This window comes from Tupaia chinensis, unplaced genomic scaffold, assembly GCF_000334495.1.
Source record: "Tupaia chinensis unplaced genomic scaffold, TupChi_1.0 Scaffold000434_1, whole genome shotgun sequence".
Classification (NCBI taxonomy): Eukaryota; Metazoa; Chordata; class Mammalia; order Scandentia; family Tupaiidae; genus Tupaia; species Tupaia belangeri.
This window is the reverse complement of record NW_006159939.1, coordinates 66,190-73,516: the sequence shown is the minus strand read 5'-3', so window position 1 is coordinate 73,516 and position 7,327 is coordinate 66,190.

Here is a 7,327-nt window from a genome sequence, read left to right as displayed (position 1 = left end):
GTTTGAGTCCTACACATTCTATCAGTAATGCAAGGCGGAGGGTCAGCCCAACTAAAGATATAGAGAGATAGATGCCACCTCTTGTAAAGTTGTGTTTCTAAACACAGAGGCATTTAATTCAGGCTCTTGAAGGGAATTAGAATAGACCATCCCTAAGTCTGCCACTTTGGCATAAGACATATTTTTAGTGGAGGCAAATAAGAATTAATAAATGCAGAAAGAAATCTTCTCAGAGCTTTTCTTCCATTTTTTAAAAATTTTCCAGAGAATGAATGTACATGTTAGAGAGAGACAAAGAGAGAGGGTAAAAGTATCCTGTTACGGGGTCTGGTCTTACTGCAATTCCTTCTCCATTTCTCCACCCTATTGGAACTTTGAGTACCCATGTGCATACGCCCAGCATGTTTTCAAAGCTGCAGGGCCAGGATTTGAGCCACGCAGTCAGCCATCTGGTATCCAGCTCCTTGAACCATCAGGCCATCGGGCTGGCCCTCAGAACTTTTCTTATTTTATTTAAAATAACAACTTCTGAGAAATCAACATCTCTCCTGGAAGAGTTTTTATGACCATGAAAACAGTGGAAAGTCAACACCAAGGTGGATGTTGACTTACTAAAATAACTCTAACCTTCTATTACTTTTCCCCACACATCTCCTAGTCATTTTTCTACATCTTACTTTCTTTTCTTTGTCTTATCCATGTCCACTATTTACCATGCTTGGTTAAAAAGGTACACAAGCTCTCAGGCTACCTGCCTCTTTGTTGTCTTCACCTTTATATGAAGGCTTCTATATGCATATGCAATAATAAATCATTTTTCCTATTACTGTATTTTGTCAAGATCCCATTAAACCTAAAAAGTAAAGAAATAAGTTTTTTTCTCTCCTACGCCACCTGTATAATCAACATGCTACATTTACCTTTCTCAGAAATTGACACATCAGGTTCATGAAATATCAGTTAGGATACAGAAGATTTAATGACTTGATTTAACAAGTTTGATTTTATAGATACATGAAGACGGATGATACAAAGATATATCATCTTGCATGCAATAAATAAAGATTGCATTTTTTTTTTCAAAAAAAACCATTGCACATGCTGTAGTTACCCAAGTTGAACAAGAAAATGACCAGGAAAATTTCAATAATTTTCAAATAATTTGTCATTTAGATAGTAAGATTCTTATCATTGTGTAACCTAATGAGAAAGCAAAAACGAGGGGAAAATAAACTATACATTTTGAGACTGAAAATACACTTCCAAATAATTCATAAATTAATGAAGAAATCACAGTGGCAATTACAAATATTCTCAGAAATTGACACATCAGGTTCATGAAATATCAGTTAGGATACAGAAGATTTAATGACTTGATTTAACAAGTTTGATTTTATAGATACATGAAGACGGATGATACAAAGATATATCATCTTGCATGCAATAAATAAAGATTGCATTTTTTTTTTTCAAAAAAAACCATTGCACATGCAGTAGTTACCCAAGTTGAACAAGAAAATGACCAGGAAAATTTCAATAATTTTCAAATAATTTGTCATTTAGATAGTAAGATTCTTATCATTGTGTAACCTAATGAGAAAGCAAAAACGAGGGGAAAATAAACTATACATTTTGAGACTGAAAATACACTTCCAAATAATTCATAAATTAATGAAGAAATCACAGTGGCAATTACAAATATTAAGACATAAAAGAAATAAAAGCATTGCACAAAACTTGTGGGATGCTAAAAGAGAAATTGCAAAGGAATTTATATATTTAGACACACTTGTTACAAACTAAGAAATGCTGACAATAATTAAACTATGCATTTATCCCAGGAAGCTAGAATCAAAAACACTGATTAAGACTAAAGGAAAAATAAAAATTAAAAAAGAAAGAATAAAGTTGTTTGAAATTATTCTGGGAATATTCTTCAGCCACAAAGTAATCATGCTAGTTGTACTGAAGTATGAAATGCTAAAATACTATTGAAACCAGACTGTGATAAATTAAAAGTATATACTGAAGAGCCTAGAAAAACCAATAAAACTTTCTTCAGAGGCATAACTAATAAACCAGTCATGGAGATAAAATAAAAGTTTTAAAGATATGCAATTGATCCAAAAGTAGACAGAAAAGTGAAAAAAAGAAACTAAGAACATATGAAATTGAAAAGACCTAGCAAAATGCTAGGTTTTAATACAAACCTATTGAAATGTATATTAAAATAAATGGTCTAAAGGACCATTTATAAGCAATGAAACGCTGCTCGGAGAAAAAAGAGGGGCAGGCTACAGTGGTAACACATGCAATGGCACAACGAATCTCTATGTATTAGGCTGAGTGAAAGAAGCTGAACTCAAAATTTTTGTTTTATTCTTTTTATAGGATAAATAGAATAAATATTTAATAAATATTTAATAAATAATTACTCAACATTTTTGTTTTATTCTAATTATATACTATTCTTGAAAAGGTAAAACTTTAGAAACAAAAAATAGATCTGTAGTTGCCTAGGGCAAAGGGGTTGATGGAGAGCATTCATTCAAAAGGGGCACAAAAGAACTTTTGGAGGTGGTAGAAATATCCTATATCTTACTTATGATGATAGATGCGTAACTACAAGTGTTCTTTAAAATTCATAGAATTATAAATACCAAAAAAGTAAAAAAATTTTTCTTGACGTTAAGCATCCATTTTGAAGGGTACAAATACCGTGGAATCTCCTGGATGACCCTTGGAGAGTAAGGATTAGGCCCCTTGAAAGCACTTCAGGATGTGACTGTGAAGTGGCAGACTTCAGAACCAATTACAATGTTAGGCCTCTGGGGTTTCCTGGCCTTTGGGAGGCAGCTGTTAGTGAGAACCGAGAGGATTGCACACTACCTGGACAGGTTTCCTCGGACGGAGTAGGTATGGAGGAATTAAGACCCTGAAAACTCTGGAAACCCATGTGAAATGCTCCGTGGTACATATGGCCCTCACTGCAGAACAGCCCTTCTCCCTTCTTCTATGTAAACCAATCCCAACAATGGCATCGTGTGGTGGCGAGAAGCAAACACCATCAGTGTCCCTGTACGGCTTGGGTGTGGAGGCTGAACTTGACTCTCCGGGGACAATTCCAGAAGTGGAGATGAACTCAAAGACAAGATTCTGAGCTTCCACTAACTAGCCAGGTGGGTATACAAAGAATTATGTGGGAAAGTAAGATATGGCTGTACTTGTACCCTGAGTTTGTGAAGCATTTTACATATTACCACAAAGAGCACAACATGGTAGTTTTATACTCTGTGTGCCTCCATGATTTAACTCCTATTAACAAATTGTATTAGTTTTCTATTGCTCCCATAACACATTATCATGATCCTGTGGCTTACACATTTATTATCTTATAGTTCTGTGGGTCAAAACTAACATAGCTCTCACCGGGCTAAAATTAAGTCATTGGTGGGGCTATGTTCCTTTCTGAAGACTCTAAAGCAGAAAGCAGTTCCTTGCTTATTTGAGTTCCTGGCACAATTCAGTTCCTTGTGGTGCAGAACTAAGCTCTAATTTCCTTTCTGTCTGTCAGCTGGGGGCCATTCCCAGCATTGAAAGGCCACCACATTTCTCGGCTTGTTAGAACCATCTTCCTTCTTCAAAACCACCAATGGCAGATCAAGTCATCTCCCCCTAGTCTCTCTGACCTCCCCTTTTACTCCTTCTTTCTACTTTTAAGGATTCATATGATAGATTTAGGACCCTTTCAGATAAATCAGGATATCCTCCCCAGCTCCTTAACCTCGATCACATCCACATAGTCCCTTTCATCACGTCATGTAATGTATCTCCAAGACATTAGGACATGGATACCTTTGGGAGACCATTAATTCTGCCTACCATAGATTTTGAGGTTTGCTTAAATATAGTTTTTTGGGAACCAGCAGATAGTGTAATGGTTACGTTGCTGGATGTCCACGCAGTTGACCATGGTTTGAGTCCCAGACCCAGTACCTTAAAACTCATGCTGGGTGCATGTGTGTGTGCCCAAAATCCTGAGTGGAGAATGGAGAAGGAACTGTAGCATGGCCATTCTCACAAGGGTGATTTGTCACTTTCTGTCACTCTCTTTCTGTCTCTCCGACAAGCACATGTGCCCAATAGCAAAAATCCAGCACTGGCAGCTTGAAAAACACACTGGGCATGTGCGGGTACATGCCCCAAATCCCAACAGGATAGAGAAATGGAAAAGAGGCTGTAGTGTGACCATGCCCCAAAGGGGGGTGCTTTCTCCTCCCACTCTTCTGGCGTGCATGCACACCCTTTGGCAATTAAAAAATGTATATAATTCCATTTATTCATTTGTGAAAAATCCTATTTATTATGCATACTATTTTATTCCAGTTGTCCCTACTACCCAATGCTTGCTTCCATGGCATGCTCAAATCCTGGAGCATGGCAGGAGATAAAGCGAAATGGTAGTAGATTGTGGGATAGTGGAGGGGGGGAGAGGTGAAGGAGGTGGGACAGTTCAGCAGCTCCAACAAAGTATTGCTTCAATCTTGTAGTTTACCTTTGGAGCAACAACGATGAAGATATGAGGTATGCTTTAAATGCAGTAACTGGCCTCAGTATCCCCAAATGAACAAGTCCTAGTACACCCGTATCAGATGACTGTGTTTCCGGAGAATCCACACATGGAACAGCAGCAGCTCTTGGGTCACAGGACAGATAACATTAAACTTGCTGCAAGAGGCCTATCTTGGTATGGGCTTAACTGTGTCTCAAAGGTGGCCCGTGTTAGCAGACAGCCTGGGTGGCAAGGAAACCTTAGCTTTGCCAGAGATCAGTCTGGGTCTCGGTTGAGTATAACCGTTCATACTAAAATAAAGATATAATGCCTCCTCTAGTTGTTTGGGTTAAGTATTAGCAATAACCTAAGCGTACAGGACATGGCAGAAAATGGGCACTCAGTAGTAATACCTACATTATATAATTATTTCTTTGCCTAGAAAGACCGAAACATAAACAAACTCAAAAGTTCTGCTGAATAGACTAATGGATGTATGAACAAATGGCTGGATAAATAAAACCATAAGAAACAGTCAATTCCAATGAACTATTTTTTCCAGACTGAGTTTAAATATCATTCCCTCTGGGATACTACCTTCATTCCAAACTTTACGAACGTTTTGACATTTATTAGTGTAGGGTTTTGGTTTTGTTTTGTTTCGTTTTGTTTTTGAGAAATTTTTGCTATAGGGCGTGTGTGCTCACTGGAGAGACAGAGAGACAGAAAGTGAGAACTCACCCCTCAGGGGGATGACCACACCGCAATCCCTTTTCCTCCATTCTCCTCTTAGGATTTTGGGTACGTACACACAAGCATCTGGTGTGAATTTCAAGCTGCCAGGTCCAGGACTCAAACCGTGGTTGACTATGGAGGTCCAGCGATGTAACCATTATCCCATTTGTTAGTGCCTATTTTTTTTTAAGAATTATTTTATTTAACTTATTTATTTTAATTTGACCAATGAGCAACAGAGAAGAGAGAGGAATGGTGAGAAAGCAAGCCACCAGATCCAGGACTCGAACCGCAGTCAGCCATATGGGAGTCCAGTGCCCTTAACAACCATGTCACCTGCCAGTCCCCACTGGTCCCTATTAGTGCGGGTTTTAAAGCCAGATTGTTTGTGTTTGAACTGTGGTTTCACTACTGTGTTTTTTGGCAATTCACACAAATTCTCCACTCGGCTTCCTTAATTTGAAACTGGTGCTTTTAATAAAGTTTCTATAAAGATTAAAAGCATTAACAGGCCTAGCTATGGTAGCACAGGTGGCAGTGCACCACTCTGCAATCCTGGGACCACTCGGAACACTAGAGTTTGGATCCTGGATCAACGTGAAACACGTCATGCATGCACATGTGTGTGCGTGATCCAAGCAGGCTAAAAGACTGGCGTTGGGGAATTGTGGATGAAAAGACCCTGTTGATGGGCCCTGTCTCTCTCTTACAAAAAGAAACTTTTTAAAGGGTGGGGAGGGGCCAGCAGGTGGCAAGGTGGCGCTAGACTCCTACATGGGGGAACTGTGGTTCGAGTGCTGGACCTGGCAGTTTGCTTTCTCACTTTCTCTCTCTCTCTTCCCCTGTTGAGCACAACAAAAGGAGGGGAGTTAATACAAAAATATATTATCAGATTGGCTGGTCCACAGTAAGCATTCAATAAATATTAGCAATTATTAAATATCACCCACCACACTCTACAAATTATTTACTTTGTATTGTGACCAGTGAACCGTAAGTTCTATGAGAGCAATAACTTACGTGTTTTATTCACTAAAACTGTCCCTTGCAATCTAGTAGGCATTCAATAAACTAGTTGTTGAATTAACTTCCACGTACTCAAAAACAATGAAAAGGCTGCAATTATACACACACAATTAAGATCTGGGCCTGTATATGGCAGGTGCTCTTTAGATGTTGACTGAAGGAGTGAATGGAGACAATGAGATGGAAAGTGATTCAGAAAAATGACAGTACTACATCAGATAAGCAAAAAAAAAAAAAAGGAATTCCAGTTATCTTTGTAAACTTTTTATTTAAAAAATAAAATTATAAACAAAATACAGAAAAATATTGACACCTGTGAAAACAAGGAAATTAATCTTAATCTCTAGGGCCTTTTGTTGTCCTGGAAGAATAATATCATGAATTTTACAAAGCAATTTGATTGTGTAAAGAGGGAATGTAATATTTAAGGTTCATTTACAATGGGCATTTGGCATTGACAGAAAAAGTATTTCTAAGTATACATTCAACATTTTGCAGCATATTTACATTCAAGTTACATTTTCAAATTCTATGCCAAATACACTCTAACTCACAATCCAAAAAACCCTAAGATACTACTAAAATTTTGTTTATTTGGTATGAGTGCAATACAATTTTATTAGAAAATAATAATTTTATGTTCCTACTAAATCAAGTGTATTTTTTTCTGCTTCAACAGAATTCAATGATGATGTTCTCTTCCCCAAAATAAGCTTCTTTTAGGCAAATTAAATAGTAACTCAAATGTGGTCAGTTACAAAATTATGTAATAATTTTTCTTTCTTCGGTGGAAATATTATTAAAACTTTCAATAGGCAACACCAGTTCTGACAAATCACTTTTTCTTTTCCAATAGTTAGGGTTTCTTATAGATACAAGTTGTAGAATTGTAACTTCTTTTAAAAAGATGGGTGAAGCACTTTCTTCTTTTAGTTGTTACCAAATTCCTCAACAAAGTAAAAGATATTAGGAAACCCAGACAGCAGTTGCTGAAAACATTTTTCCACTTTCCCT